A 13,819-nucleotide genomic window follows, 5' to 3' on the forward strand; every position below is an offset into this window, starting at 1 on the left:
TGCTCTGGGATTTCAAGCCTCAAGTGTCGGGAGCGTTATATTCAGCTGTGCATTTCAAGTCGGGGCTGTATTGCAACTGCCGGAGACATTTTTGCCCCCCTGAGCTCAGCCTGAGAAATGATGCTGCTCTTTCACTGGAGACACCAGGCCTTCTACATTCGTTGGCAGGAGACAGTACGGTTTCCTTGAGTGAGGTGCCATTTGAATTTCTTGATTAGGCTTTGTCTCACGGGTAGCTGTGAAGAGTCAACATTATGTAAAGTTCTTGTCCATCGCCGTGGAGCCTGTTGGACGGCAGGCACGGTGACTAAGGAACTTTGTCTAGAGGCCTCGGCCGGACGACAGCCGTGGCTGCCGCTTGCCTGCCGGAGCGCAGCTTCTTGGAAACCAGGCTCCTGGGCAAGGTTCTGGCCCCGACACTGGACTCGAGCGGGGGCGGCTCCCCGCAGGAAGGTCCTCGGGCGGTGCCGGGGGCGGGTCCAAGGGTGGGTCCAAAGGTGAGGGGTGGGAACATGAGCCAATAAGAACAGGGCTTGGCCGGGCCGGGGCGGGGCCTGCGGCCGGGTCTACGGGGGCGGGACAGAGCCCACCCCAAGTGGAACTCAGCAGACCTGGCGCCTCGGCTGAGAGGACTAAGCCCGGCTGCCCAGAGGCGGAGGCGGCCTCGAGGCCCAGCGCAGGTAAGAACGGGGTGACCTGGGGCGGGTTGTGAGGCAGGGGCTTCGGCCCCTCGCAGCGGAGGGTGTCGCACGTTGGGAGCCGGGCCTTGGAGCGTTGGGAGCCGTCCGGTCGCAGAGCGGGAGCCGGCTGGCGGCGGTGTCGGCACCTCCCCGGCCTGGAGGGACTCACGAGCGTGCGGCCCCGCGCCCAGCGAACGCTGGATTTGGGAGCCCGCTGGTCGGCGGAGGCGGCTGTGATGGAGCCTGACTGAGGGTCTCCCCGCCGCTCACCTCGGGGCGCGGGGACCGTCGTCCGGGTTGCGCTCGGGGGCGCTCGGCAGTCCTGGGGAGGAAGCAGGGAGCTCTCCGCATTCAGGAGGAAACGCGGGGCTTTCGTCAGTAGTAAGCCGCGACAGGCTGAGACGGTGGGTTTTTCAAACATTTTTGCTTTTCTGTGTTTTGAGCCTTAACACAACCTGACGAGCACAGTAAAGTCGTCAAGTAGGATTTTGATTTAAAAAATCGGACAGTGGAACATCCAAGAGTTTCTAACTATTATAGTATGACAGAAGATGATCAGAATATGAGTCAGGGGCGGGAGTTTCGGCCAGGACCCACGTACCAGATGTGATACCTCGGTTAAAATCGACTTTTCTGGGCCTCGTTTCCTTAGCTCTAAAATCGGGATGCTTTTGTCAGGCGGTATTCTTAGGGTCAAATGAGATGAGTGAGAGTGTCCTATAAATGTTAGGTATTGTATATTCTGTGAAACAACTATTAAGCGCCAGGCACATAGTACGCTCTTTGTAAACCTTTACCCTAAAGCTAGCGGTTCACCTACGGTGTTTTAGATAAAGTCCTACATCTGGGTTTACTGTGTAAATTGTTAAAGCTCGTTTTTTACAAATCACCATTGTTGGAAGTGTGGTCCATTTTTCATCGATTAATGAATTTTTCTAGAATGGCACACTACACTGTTACTGAATCGTTTACCAAGAAGTTTGGTAGCAGTTAATCTGTGTCTTTGCTTTGGGTAAATAGTTGTAGTTTAAGTTACCTGGTAAAGTAAGCTAGGAGTATTGCTTCAAATCGAGACTTATATTAGCTTTTGTAAGATTTAAGTTGTCCAAAACAAAATATATTAATATATAGCTGCATTTTTTGGTACAGCTTTTATTATAGATATTTGCATTCTTTTCTGTGGGTTTGTGAATGTGTGAGGAGTTTTGGGGGAAGACTGGAAAGGAAAAAAGGAATAACAGTTTGTAACCAGCACACTTTGACTAGGGATAAATGTAGGCGTGTTCTGAAGTCGTTTCCCAGGCAGAAACCAGGAAATGTAGTAATTGTGTCCCTTGGCTTTTCATTAGTTTGTGTGTGTGTGTTGATAGATTTTATTAAATAAGGATATAAAGGAAGAATATTATTTTTTCTGATGTGACAATAGGCAGTTTTCTAAAACTGGAAATTATATTTTATTTTGTTATTAAAATAATTTCTTAATTTTTTGGTGACTGTGCCCGGTCTTCTCTGCTGCACAGCTTTGTCTCTAGTTGCAGCAAGTGTGGGTTACTCTCTAGTTGCAGTGCCTGGGCTTCTCCTTCTGGTGGCTTCTCTTGTTGTGGAGGACCAGCTCTAGATTGCACGGGCTTCAATAGTTGTGGCACATGGGCTCAACAGTTGCAGCTCCCAGATTCTAGAGCACAAGCTTAACAGTTGTGACACATTGGCTTTGTTGCTCGATGGCATGTGGGATCCTCCTGGATCAAGGATCGAACCCATGCCTTCTGCATTGGCAGGAAGATTCTTTACCACTGAGCCACCAAGGAAACCCTGGAAATTTTATTTTAAATGATCTGTAGTAAGTCTTACATTATAGACAAGAATTTTAGATCACTGGGTACCAAGACCAAATTAAATGGAGAAGTAGAGGGAAAATTTCTAGTGAATATAATTTTTGTTTTGCTTTACCAGTTTTACATGTTTCAACAGTTCAGTGCAAGATGGATGTTTTGAAACACCAATTACAAGCATGTACTCCATATATAAGGTTTGCTGTGATTTCTAATCTGTTGATCTTGGCGGACTGAAATCTTATATTCACATTATTTATTAAGCATTAATATATTCTAAGGCACAGTTTTAGCACTTACGTTCCTATGTGGGCAGCTTCCCTGGTGGCCCAGTGGTAAAGAATATGCCTGCCAGTGCAGGAGACGTGGGTTCGATCCCTCAGTTGGGAAGATCCCCTGGAGAAGGAAATGGAAACCCACTCCAGTATTCTTGCCTGGGAAATCCCGTTGACAGAGGGCCTGGTGGGTGTCTGTCCATGGGGTTACAGAAGAGTTGGACAGGACTTATGAACTAAACAACAACATCTGAGTCACCAGAGAAGCCACCCATACACTAATATAAGTGCTAAAACTGTGCATTGGAATGTATTAGGTGCTCAGTAAATAATCTGAGTATAAGGCTTCAGTCTGCCAAGATCAACAGACAGTAAAGAATCTGCCTGAAATGCAGCAGACCTGGGTTCAATCCCTAGGTCGGGAAGTCAGTCTCTTCTCCCTTGAGAAGGGAATGGCTACCCACTCCAGTATTCTTGTCTGGATAATTCCATGAACAGAGGAGCCTGGCAGGCTACAGTCCATGGGGTTGCAAAGAGTTGGACCCAACTGAGAGACTAACAATTCTTATATGGGCAGGATTTAATTCCTTCTATCTAGGAGACTACATTTTACCCCATGCTGCTGCTGCCGCTAAGTTGCTTCAGTCGTGTCCGACTCTGTACGACCCCATAGATGGCAGCTCACCAGGCTTCCCGTCCCTGGGATTCTCCAGGCAGGAACGCTGGAGTGAGTTGCCATTTCCTTCTCCAATGCACGAAAGTGAAAAGTGAAAGTGAGGTCGCTCAGTCATGTCCGACTCTTAGCGACCCCATGGACTGAAGCCCCATAGGCTAGCATAAGTACAGAGAAAGTTGTTTAACAACTGATGATAACGATAACATCAACCAGCATTTATTAGGATGTGCTTTGGGCTAGGCAGGGTTCTAAATTCTTACATGCATTAGCTTATTGAATCCTTAGAACCACCTTGAGGAGTGTTATTACTATGGTCTCCTCTTTGAGCAACATAGAAAGGTTGAATGACTTTCCCATATCAAACAGCCTATGTGCCAGAGCTAGGTAGGATTCAGATAGACAGTTGGGCTCCAAAAATCCTGATCTTAGCCCTTTCACTATACTGAGTTTAGAATTCTGTGAGTGAGATACAAATGAAATCCAAGGAGTACTTAAAAGAAAGTTCTGTGAAGAACTTCTTCAAAAAGATGGAAAGAGAGAGAGAAACTGATATTGCAAGGTATAGATGAAGGCATATCCAAGCTTCAACTTAATTATGCTTTATATATATATGAAAATTTTTTTTCCTGGTGAATGACGTGAGATTCTTTTTGAGCTCTCTCAGTCACTCAATTACTGCAATTATGGCATTATCTTAATACTATGAGAGGTGATTATTTTTCAATAAGAAGTTTAAAATGTCTTTTTGCAGAGGATAAGTTAAATGTTAGAATCAAGAAAATGTTTCCCTGACTTCAAGATGCTTATAACCAGACATGTAAATAAGTCCCTACAATTTCAGGGTGATAAGAGTTATAACAGAGATACATGCCATGCTGTGCTTAGTTCCTCAGTTGTGTCCCACTCTTTGCGACCCCATGGACTGTAGCCCGCCAGGCTCCTCTGTCCATGGAATTCTCCAGGCAAGAATACTGGATTGGGTTGCCATACCCTCCTCCAGGGGATCCCAACCCAAGGATTCCCAAACCAGGGATTGAACCCAGGTCTCCTGCATTGCAGGTGGATTCTTTATTGTCTGAGCTACCAGGGAAGCCCAAGAATACTGGAGTGGGTAGCCTTTCCCTTCTCCAAGGGATCTTTCTGACCCCAGGGATTGAACCAGGGTCTCCTGCATTGCAGATGGATTCTTTACCAGGTGAGCTAGCAGGGAAGCCCATAACAGAGATATAGTTAAGAGTTTAATTGGACCATTGATTTGGGAAGATGATTCTATATATGGTAAGAGGAGGATTAGTGAGATGATACCATATTTGAATTTGGCTTTGAAGGATGAATAGGAGTTTGCTGAGTTAGGGAAGGGAACAGAAGATATGGATGCAAACCAGGAATATTAGGTGGAAGTATATGGTATGTTTCAGGGATGTGTTTTGGTCCACATTGTCACTAAACGTCAGAGTGTATAGATGAGGGATTGGGCTAAAAAAGATGGTGCCTGGAAATAAACAGGAAAAAACAAAAAGGTTGCAGAGCTTGGTTGCCAGTCATGTTAGGATTGCTGAAATTTCTAGAAATTAGGTTAAGTATGGGATTTCAGTGCCTTTCGTTTGAAATAAAGATTTTTTTTCCTGTTTGACATAATCTTTCACTATAGAATATGATGTTAAAGGTGGTTTTAATACTTTGAAGTATAGGATGTGCTATAAAACAACATACAGATTAGGCATGTAAAAAGTTATGACTCAGAGAAAGAGAGTCTTCATTTGGTGAAGGGCCTGTGTATCATGTTGAGGACTTTGGACTTGATTCTAAAGACAATGGTGAGCCAGTGAGGGACTTTATGTAATTAAGAAAGATAACATGGCGGTGGTGTGATGTAGATGCTGGATTGGATGGAGAGGCAAATGGTAGAGAGATAAGTTAGAAAGCTGGTGCTATTGAAATAGCTCAGATAAGAAAGGATAAGAGCTGAGCAGGAAAATAGTAATAGGGATGAAAAGGAGAGGACAGATGATAAAAATGTAGAATTTACAAGTGAATTTACATGTGGAATTTACATTTACAAATGTAGAATTTAAAAAGTCATTGGCTTTGAAGGTCAACAGAAAAGTAAAAACTTACTTTCTCAGCTTGGGAAACTGGATAGAAGAGCTTGATTTAATTTTTAATGGGAGGGGGAAGTTAATTGTTTAAGATTTGAACATGATGAGTTTGAGATGTCTATGGACCATCAGGTAGAGATGGCAAGAGAGGATCCAGAGCCCAGAGGGGAGGCTGAGATTGGAGATTCAGATTTAGGAGTTAGCCAGAGTGGGAATTGAAGCCCTAAAAGCAGATGAAATTGCTCTGGGGCAGGGGCTGCAGGGCGGGGACACAAAGAATTTTGCTTTGTATAAATGGAAGGGATTATTCATTCATTTATACTTATTTTCTTATTAATTATGACTATAAAACAATTATATGGGTTTTATTTGAAGATTTAATAGATTTTACATCCAAATGAATCCTGTTTTTTTAAAATTTCATTTGACAGTCATTCGTTTATTCCCAAAGTGTTTTGCCCAAACTATTATTGGAGTATCTCTTTGTGAAAAAAAAAAAAAAAAAAAAGCAAATTCACAGCCAGTCAAGAAAGTAGATCCTCCTTATTATAGAATTATTTTTCATCCTCTGTACTTGACTATAGCTTATATAGTTTCAGTTGGTTCCACTTCTGTTATTTCAGCTTTAGGATGGTGCAAAATTGGTGCGTATTCAATAGAAACTATACTTGAAATTTTTCCTGGGCTAGCAGTATGCTGTGTGATACTCTCTCTTAATGCTGGGCAGAGGCAGGGAGTCAGCTCCTAGTCAGCCACACAATCAGAAGGACAACCAACTGATACACTTATAACCTTTTAGTATCCATACCACCATTCTCTTTTTCACTTCCGATTCAGTAGTCAATAAACAACATGAGATATTAACATTTTATTTTAAAATGGGCTTTTATCAGATCTTCCTGAACTTACTGTGGGGTTATGTTCTGATAAACTCAAGATAAGGTAAAAATATTGAAAGTCGAAAATACATTTAGTACATCTAACCTACCAAACACTGTAGCTTAGCTTCAGTTCAGTTCAGTGTTAGTCGCTCAGTCGTGTCTGACTCTTTGCAATCCCATGGATTGTAGCCTGCCAGGCCCCTCTGTCCACGGAATTCTCCAGGCAAGAATACTTAAGTGGGTTGCCATTCCCTTCTCCAGGGCATCTTCCCGACCTAGGTATCCAGCCTGAGTCTCCCACATTGCAGGCAGATTCTTTACTGTCTATCTTAAATGTGCTCAGAACTCCTACTTTAGCCCCAAATTAGGCAAAATCATCTAACACAAGACCTATTTTATAATACATTATTATTTCATGTAATTTATTGAATACTGTATATGAAAAACAGAATGACTGTATATACAGAGAGGTTGTGAGTGTATTGGATTTTCAGCCTTATGATCCTGTGGATCCTATGGCCTGCTGGGAGCTGCAGCCCTGCCCAGCATGATGAGGATCACACTGCAGTCACTGCCCCTGGAAGTTTGTACACTATCAGAATCAAAAATATATTTGAAAATATTTTTCTGTATTCAGTACTCCTTATTGAGCCAGTAAAATGGCAGTCTTTTTCCTCAGTGAAAGTGAGGACATTGAAAGCTGGGTGGAATAAAAGACCAAAATTGGAAGTGTCGTGCACTGGTTCCCAGAGGATTGGACAAGATGGAACCTTTTGTCTTTTTTCTCTTACAGCTGCATGAATAATTTTTCTCCTAAGGAAAGGGAAACATGAAATTTTTCTTCACTTCAGGGACATTAAACCAGATTATAAGATTGAAGAATTAAAAATAATGGTGAGATAAGAGAAAGAAGTTCAAAGGACTTACTTTTTCACATTTGGCATCTGAGATTTTTCTCTTGCACCTCATGTTTTTGAGGAGGAAATTTATATTTTTTTTTGCTTATAAATCTTAGATTCCTCGTTAGGAACCTTAAAGTATAATTTTAGCATTCAGTTCAGGCAGTATTAATCCATTTATATCAGTTATATATTTTATTTATGCTCTCCTGTATTTCTTTAAGTTAGATTTCTGACATTCATGGTTTTCATAGCAGAGATAAATGTTTATAACAGAGGACATGGGGGACAATTATTAGTTTTACTTCGAAGTTTAAATTCATAAAAGTGACATATTTGTGATTTTTTTTTTCTTGTTTGGATGTTAATGTTAGAGGATAGTTTTGAGGAGGGTGAGATTTATTCTTGGTGCTACTTAAAAGAAGTGTGTTTTTTTCCTTTCTCTCTCTTTTTCTCCATTAGAGTGAAAAAAACAAAACAGTCCAGCTGTCTAGGATATTTTTGAGTTGGTTACTTAGCAATATGAAGCATAATTTTGTATTTAAATACTTATCTGTATTCTTTGATACTCTGATTAAATAAAAGTCTATTAAGGCTGATGATATTAGAGCCTGCTGGGAGGAAATGACACAGCCTGGTTTTCAACAATATTTACTGCAAATCATCTTTTCCCTGGTACCTACTTAAACTGTAAGGGGTACCATGGAACAAAAGAGCAATATTATATGAATTAGAGTGATGGTCAGTTTGGTGATGATCGTAATGCAGTGGTTATTGCACAGCTAATTTATATTAATGTAATTAAAGGTCAAGCAGAATGTAGCAGGATTTTCTTTGCTGTTGGTAAAGATGGTGCGACTCTAAGATTTATTTATTAACTTTAAATATGTTCTTCAAGTGTGATGTTTTTGAGTTCAGTGATAATTGTTGTTCAAAAAGAAATTAGACCAATTTTCCCTCTACATGTACTGTCTAATTATTAGGAGAAGAAAGAAAGCATAAAGCAAAAAAATCCAAGGCTTGCTGCATCTGGAAGTACAAAAATGTTGAGGAAAGGGTGACTCAAGAAAAAGTATAAAATATCTTACATGAAGATCTTCTCTTTCACGAAGATAATTTTTAAAATTATCAAATGTACAAAACCACATGAAAATGACTCCATGTATTTGTGTTAATGTTCCAAATGAAAGTTATGATCTTTAACATTGAACAGATTTTTGGAAGTAGCATTCTGGACTTTTCAGTAACCTTTTCAAAGAAAGAAAAGTATATAAAACTATGTCAATTTCCTTTTTATTCCAGTTTCATTATTTTATTTAGTTGCATTATCAGTGGCATGAGAGAAAAAGTGCTACACATTTATTGAAAAAAGTTTTTGTTTAAAATGCATGGATGAAAAATAATGCATGGATGTTACATGTATGATGTTTGGTGTTGGTGGAAAATCAAAAATTGCACCTTTTCATATTGACATATCTCTGTTCTATCATTATGGACATTTCAATAGTGCTTATAAGGTGGCTATAATCTGATACAGACTTTACAGTCCGAATTGATGGGATCTCTATTATAAGTTTCTAATATAGTATTATTTTAAAAATAGTTTTAAGTAGTAGAATCTCAAAAACGACAGAATGATCTCTGTTCGTTTCCAAGGCAAACCATTCAATATTACAGTAATCCAAATCTGTGCCCCAACCAAATGCCAAAGAAGCTGAAGTTGAACGGTTCTGTGAAGACCTACAAGACCTTCTAGAACTAACGCCCCCAAAAGACCTCTTTTCATTATAGGGGACTGGAATGCAAAAGTAGGAAGAGATACCTAGAGTAACAGGCAAATTTGGCCTTGAAGTACAAAATGAAGCAGGGCAAAGGCTAACAGAGTTTTGCCAAGAGAACACACTGGTCATAGCAAACACCCTCTTCCACCAACACAAGAGAAGACTCTACACATGGACATCACCAGATGGTCAATACTGAAATCAGATTGATTATATTCTTTGCAGCCAAAGATGGAGAAGCTCTATACAGTCAGCAAAAGCAAGACCGGGAGCCAACTGTGGCTCAGATCATGAACTCCTTATTGCCAAATTCAGACTTAAATAGAACAAACTAGTGAAAACTACTAGACCATTCAGGTATGACCTAAATCAAATCCCTTACAATTTATACAGTGGAAGTGACAAATAGATTCAAGGGATTAGATCCGATAGACAGAGTGTCTGAAGAACTATGGACAGAGGTTTGTAACATTGTACAGGAGGCTGTGATCAAAACCATGCCCAAGAAAAAGTAATGCTAAAAGGCAAAATGGTTGTTTGAGGAGGCCTTACAAATAGCTGAGAAACGAAAAGAAGGTAAAGGCAAAGGAGAAAAGGAAAGATATACCCATTTGAATGCAGAGTTCCAAAGACTAGCAAGGAGAGATAAGAAAGCCTTCCTCAGTGATCAATACAAAGAAATAGAGGAAAACAATAGAATGGGAAAGACTAGAGATCTCTTCAAGAAAATTAGAGATACCAAGGGAACATTTCATGCAAAGATGGGCACAATAAAGGACAGAAATGGTATGGACCTAACAGAAGCAGAAGGTATTAAGAAGACGTGGCAAGAATACACAGTTCAGTTCAGTCGCTCAGTCGTGTTCGACTCTTTGCGACCCCATGAATTACAGCATGCCAGGCCTCCCTGTCCATCACCAACTTCCGGAGTTCACTCAGACTCATGTCCATCGAGTCAGTGATGCCATCCAACCATCTCATCCTCTGTCATCCCCTTCTCCTGCCCCCAATCCCTCCCAGCATCAGAGTCTTTTCCAGTGAGTCAATTCTTCACATGAGGTGGCCAAAGTACTGGAGTTTCAGCTTTAGCATCATTCCTTCCAAAGAAACCCCAGGGCTGATCTCCTTCAGAATGGACTGGTTGGATCTCCTTGCAGTCCAAGGGACTTTCAAGAGTCTTCTCCAACACCACAGTTCAAAAGCATCAATTCTTCGTCACTCAGCCTTCTTCCCAGTCCAACTCTCACATCCATACATGACCACAGGAAAAACCATAGCCTTGACTAGACGAACCTTTGTGGGCAAAGTACTGTCTCTGCTTTTGAATATGCTATCTAGGCTGGACATAACTTTCCTTCCAAGGAGTAAGCGTCTTTTAATTTCATGGCTGCAGTCACCATCTGCAGTGATTTTGGAGCCCAGAAAAATAAAGTCTGACAGTGTTTCCACTGTTTCCCCATCTATTTCCCATGAAGTGATGGGACCAGATGCCATGATCTTCGTTTTCTGAATGTTGAGCTTTAAGCTAACTTTTTCACTCTCCACTTTCACTTTCATCAAGAGGCTTTTTAGTTCCTCTTCACTGTCTGCCATAAGGGTGGTGTCATCTGCATATCTGAGGTTATTGATATTTCTCCTGGCAATCTTGATTCCAACTTGTGTTTCTTCCAGTCCAGCGTTTCTCATGATGTACTCTGCATATAAATTAAATAAGCAGGGTGACAGTATACAGCCTTGACATACTCCTTTTCCTATTTGGAACCAGTCTGTTGTTCCATGTCCAATTCTAACTGTTGCTTCCTGACCTGCAAACAAATTTCTCAAGAGGCAGGTCAGGTGGTCTGGGTATTCTCATCTCTTTCAGAATTTTCCACAGTTTATTGTGATCCACACAGTCAAAGGCTTTGGCATAGTCAATAAAGAATACATAGAACTATGCAAAAAAGATCTTCATGACCCAAATAACCACGATGGTGTGGTTACTCACCTAGAGCCAGACATCCTGGAAGGCGAAGTCAAGAGGGCCTTAGGAAACATCACTAAGAATAAAGCTAGTGGAGGTGATGGAATTCCAGTTGAGCTATTTCAGATCCTGAAAGATGATGCTGTGAAAGTGCTACACTCAATATGCCAGCAAATTTGGAAAACTCAGCAGTGGCCACAGGACTAGAAAAGGTCAGTTTTCATTCCAGTTCCAAAGAAAGGTAGTTCCAAAGAATGTTCAAACTACCACACAATTGCACTCATCTCACAGACTAGCAAAGTGATGCTCAAAATTCTCCAAGCCAGGCTTCAACAGTACGTGAACCGTGGGCAGAGGAACCAGAGATCAAATTGCCAACATCTGCTGAATCATCAAAAAAGCAAGAGAGTTCCAGAAAAACATCTACTTCTACCTTATTGACTACGCCAAAGCCTTTGACTGTGTGGATCACAACAAACTGTGGCAAAGTCTTCAAGAGATAGAAATACCAGACCACCTTACCTGCCTCCTGAGAAATCTGTTGCAGGTCAAGAAGCAACAGTTAGAACAGAATATGGAACAACAGACTGGTTCCAAATAGGGAAAGGAGTACGTCAAGGCTGTATATTGTCACCCTGCTTATTTAACTTATATGCATAGTACATACTGGGCTGAAATGCTGGACTGGATGAAGTGCGAGCTGAAATCAAGATTGCTGGGAGAAATATCAATAACCTCAGATACGCAGATGACACCACCCTTATGGTAGAATCAAAGAACTAAAGAGCCTCTTGATGAAAGTGAAAGAGGAGAGTGAAAAAGCTGACTTAAAACTCAGCATTCAAAAACCTAAGATCATGGCATCCAGTCCCATCACTTCATGTCAAATAGTTGGGCAAACAATTGAAACAGTGACAGACTTTATTTTCTTGGGCTCCAAAATCACTGCAGATGGTGACTGCAGCCATGAAATTAAAAGATGCTTGCTTCTTGGAAGAAAGCTATGACCAACCTAGACAGCATTTTAAAAGTCAGAGACATTACTTTGCCAACAAAGGCCCACCTAGTCAATGCTGTGGTTTTTCCAGTAGTCATGTATGAGTGTGAGAATTGGACTATAAAGAAAGCTGAGTGCCAGAGAATTGATGCTTTTGAACTGTGGCATTGGAGAAGACTTTTGAGAGTCCCTTGGACTGCAAGGAGATCCAACCAGTCAATCCTAAAGGAAATCAGTCCTGAATATTCATTGGAAGGACTGATGCTGAAGCTGAAGTTCCAATACTTTGGCCACCTGTTGCGAAGAACTAACTCATTGGAAAAGACCCTGTTGCTGGGAAAGATTGAAGGCAAGAGAAGAAGGGGACAAAAGAGGATGAGATGGTTGGATGGCATCCACCGACTCGATAGACATGAGTTTGAGCAAGCTTTGGCAGTTGGTGATGGACAGGGAAGCCTGGCGTGCTGCAGTCCATGGGGTCGCAAAGAGGCAGACACGACTGAGCGACTGAACTGAAGTAAAGTAGTAGAATTGCAAATATGGTTAGAAAACATAGAAGAATTATTTTAAACATTGTTTGAAGCTACTGATAATAGTGCTTTCTCCCATCCCCAAAGATCCACACTTTATGTTTTATTATTTCCTCAAAGCACCCTCCCAACACTCAAGCAAAGGGAGGAAGGGAGAGACAGAGAGACAGAGACAGTGATAGACAGAGATGGACAGAGAGACAACAGTCAAAGCAGCACAGCTGACAGTGCAGGCATCCTCCTCCTCTCTTCTGAATGTCCAGGGCAGCTGTTTCCCTGGTCTCCTTGAAGCTTGAGGCAAAAGCAGTAGACTGATCATGAGTGAGCACACTGCTCAGCAGGTCATCACTGGACTCTTGTTTCTGTCTCATTTGTTCTAAGTACTTAAGAGGCCTCTCTGGAATCACTGTTTTATGTATACAGAGCTTTGGTATATGCGGAAAACTCTCCGAATCTCTTGGATATATTGAAAAACATTGCAAGTTATTCATTATTGTAAAGGAGACTTGCTGAGTAGCCAAGATTTTTAAATGTGTTATTCAGAGCTAATTGTACCCATTCCCTGGGTGTACCCATTCATCCAAACAGCAGAGTTTGATAGCTGTTAAGAGATAAAGAGCTGAGCAGATTGTATGGATCTAGAATTTTTCTAGTTGAAAGACATTCTCATTTGGCAGATGTTTTCCAATATTTTTGGATGACAAAATTGCATATTTAGCTGATATTTTTGGCAACCTAGTGAACTAACTTGGAAGCTCTATATCTCAGGGTTCCAAAACATTGTTTTTGCAGGTACTACTCTTGCTGTTTTACTCTTTCAAACATGTTGCTACATCTGAAAGAGAGCATTATCTCTGAAAAAAACTTGAACAAAATAAAATGTAGAGATATTATAAAATTTTCTCCTGTCTCCAGACTTTTAATTATTATTTTCCTGAGGGGAAGTTTAAAACGTTGAAGAAAAACATTTGGCTGAAAGATCCATTTGCCCTGCATCAATAATTGAGTTCAACGAGTATTCCAAGGAGAAAAGGAATTCTTACAGCTTAGTTCTTAATGTACTCTGAAGTGGTTATGAATAATACTGCTGACCATCATTTTGTATTAAGACCAAAGAATTTCCGTTACTAAATAGAATAAGTTCAGTACTATTTTTACCTTTCACAACAACTTATTGTTTCATCTAGGGTTTTCAACCCTGACCCA

At 41.1% G+C, this 13,819-nt stretch overlaps 1 protein-coding gene across 2 annotated transcripts in view; it reads left to right on the forward strand.

The window, feature by feature from the left end:
* Positions 1–67: 67 nt before the first annotated feature.
* The window catches only part of DENND2C (DENN domain containing 2C), a 94,556-nt gene continuing 80,804 nt past the window's right edge, over positions 68–13,819 (forward strand). The window contains exon 1 of one of the 2 annotated variants that reach the window (XM_055584655.1): positions 68–194. The gene's annotated coding sequence lies outside the window, so the exon portion shown is untranslated. Of the gene's footprint in view, positions 195–545; positions 681–13,819 lie in introns of those variants that run through there. The other variant, XM_055584653.1, reaches the window with a different exon arrangement.

The sequence above is a fragment of the Bubalus kerabau genome, chromosome 6 (assembly GCF_029407905.1).
Source record: "Bubalus kerabau isolate K-KA32 ecotype Philippines breed swamp buffalo chromosome 6, PCC_UOA_SB_1v2, whole genome shotgun sequence".
Taxonomy (NCBI): Eukaryota; Metazoa; Chordata; class Mammalia; order Artiodactyla; family Bovidae; genus Bubalus; species Bubalus kerabau.